The sequence below is a fragment of the Caretta caretta genome, chromosome 6 (genome assembly GCF_965140235.1).
Source record: "Caretta caretta isolate rCarCar2 chromosome 6, rCarCar1.hap1, whole genome shotgun sequence".
NCBI classification, from domain to species: domain Eukaryota; kingdom Metazoa; phylum Chordata; order Testudines; family Cheloniidae; genus Caretta; species Caretta caretta.
In genome coordinates, this window is record NC_134211.1 from 1,621,855 (window position 1) to 1,624,570 (window position 2,716).

Sequence of the window (2,716 nt, forward strand, 5' to 3'; positions counted from 1 at the left end):
TTTTCGGGGCGGGGGGGGTTCATTTCAGATCAACCCCAAATGATAATTACCCCTCCCCTGTACCCCAATTTTCCAAAGGGCCAGAGAATAGAAGATTAAGCTGGGTGGACACAGCCCTGCCGCAGGGCAGAGGGCTACACCAGTGCGTCGGGGCTGCTTTCGATCGAACTAATGTCTAACCTACCTCTCCCTTGCTGCAGTTTAAGCCCGTATCTTCTGGTCCTGCCCGCAGCCACGAAGGAAAACAATCGCTCACCCTCCTCTTTATAAACAATCTTTTACATACTTGACGACTGTTCTCATGTGTCCCCCTCGGGCGGCTCTTCTCCAGACGAAACAAACCCAGTTTCTTCCAGTCTCTGCTCGTTGGCTGCGTTTCCTAGAGGAAGGGCCCGTGGACTTGCTGATGACACGAGCATGATGCTGTGGATACCCGCGTCCACACCGGCCCTGTGCTTTTGCCACTTCAGCGCTGGCATCACAGGGCTCGGTCCAGGCCGGGACACACGCCAGGAGCCGCGTTGCTGTGGGTTGTTTCCCAGGGCGGGCTGGGGGATACGCCGACCCCACCGTGGTACTTCCTTGACTTCTGGGGCTGGTCAACACACAAAGCTCACGGATCCGCTGTCTCCGTGGAAGCAGGCACCTCATGCCGTTGGGTTTCACTTCATTTCCACCCTCTCCTGAGCACCTGGCCCTTAGACGGGGGGGCTGTTCTCTTCAGCTGAGCCGGGCAGGCCCCCCTGTTGGGAGACTTTCCTGGGCTCCTGGGGCCTTGCTGTCTCTCCAGGTTTTCGGCTGGGCCGGGGTGGACACAGGAGTGGCTCAGAACAGAACATTTTGCCAGGCCGGGCCGACGGCCGTCCATTGTGCTCAGTGGGGACGGTTCTGGAACCCAACATTTGCTCCGGGCCCCGGCTCGAAAACCGATCCTGGCCCAAACATCCCGCAACACCCATGATGCCAGCGAGCTCCAGGCTTCCGTCCTTGGTGAACTCCCACGGGAACAGTCGGCGCAGGGGTAATATACCTGCCCGGGCATGGGTGTGTCACCGGATGGGGCTACAGTCCAGGGGCGGGGCCAAAGCATGTGGGTGGGGCCATGCTGGGGCCCATGTGCCGAGGGCTATAGGGGGCTGGTTAATGGATGCTGAGGGGTTGAGGGGAAGGTGTGAGGGGGCCCTGCTTGATCGCAATCTCTCAGCACTGAGATGTAGCTGCTTCCGGGGAGGGGCAGCTGGGGAACCTTCTAGGGTAACCCTGAGATAGGACCTGGCTCCTGGACTGGGCTGCGAACGTGGGGGAGTCTGCTGGTGGACAGCCCACCCTGGGAGGTAGCCACGTGGGCTCTGTGGGTGGCGGCAAAAGCACCCCTCACTACCCAACCACAGCCCCTATGTCATCAGTCCCGTCCTACTCCTTTTCAGCACTGTCCCCGGGACCTGCCTCCTCCACCTCCCATCACAGCATCCCTGCCCAGCTCCCTCCATTGCTCCCCTCTGCCCGTGGGATGTAAGAGATGCAGAAGAGAGAGGGGTGGAGATCAACCGCTGACTGCCCATGGGCCTGAGTCTGCAGACAGCCTGAGCCCATCGCTCGGAGAGGAGGGAGCTGCTCTGAATATGCCTCTAGGGGGCAGGACTGGGGCATCCAAACCACAGGCAGCTGGGCTTGGATCGCTGGGAGGTGGGCAGTCTCTGTGGGGGTGGTGGTTTCCGGGTAGCCCCTTCTACAGCTCCACAGCACCCCCTGCATGTGATTCTGAAGGGGGATGCTGCATCCCCACGACTGGTGATCAAACATAAAACAGTTTTGCAGCAAGTTGTGGCCCTGGGCTCCAGGCCGCGTGTGTGGGTGGGATGCTGGGGAGAACGGAGGAGCTGTGTCGTGTGTGGAGTGGGGTGCAAGGAGTTGGCCAAACACCTCCCAAAGCAGGGGGAACGCTCATTAGGCCTGGGTTTTCCCTGGGGACCTGGGACTTTGCCGTGAACTGGGGCTTGGAGGGGAATCGGGTGCAGAGAAGAACCACAGAAAGGAACCGGGGGCTGGAGTGAAAACGTTGGCGTGGGAGACGAAGCTGTTTAGTGTCTCCAAGAGAATCCGAGAAATATGGTGCTGGAAGGGACTTGGAGAGGGCACCAAGTCCCATCTTCGGCACTGAGGCAGGGCCAAGGAAACCTAGATCAGCCCTGACCGGTGTGTGTCCGACCTGCTCTCAAAATGTGCTCGGACATAGAGGAAGGGAATGTGCATAGAAGAGTTTTATGTCTACACTGAGCCCTGCCAGGTCCTCCCCCAAACCCACTAGCCCCCTGTCTCTCCCAGAGCTGGGGACAGAACCCAGGAGTCCTGCTCTAACCACTAGACCCCACTCCCCTCCCAGAGGCAGCGAGAGAACCCAAGAGTCCTGGCTCCTCGCCCTAATCACTAGACCCCCCCTACCCACTCCCATCCTGGAACTGGGGATAGGACCCAGGAGCCCTGGCTCCCTGGGGCCCCTGCTCTAATCATTAGACATCACTTCCTTCCCAAAGCCAAGGAGAGAACCCAGGAGTTCTGGCTCCCTTCCCCCCAGCCCCACGTACCAGTGGCTATTCATATCCTCCCCTGTGGCTACAACCCCCCCAGTCCTGGGAGCCAATCTGCTTTGGGGTCAGAGCCTGGCTGCCAGGCAGGAGGAAATAGAAACGAGCCAAGGTTTTATTTTCATTTCCCT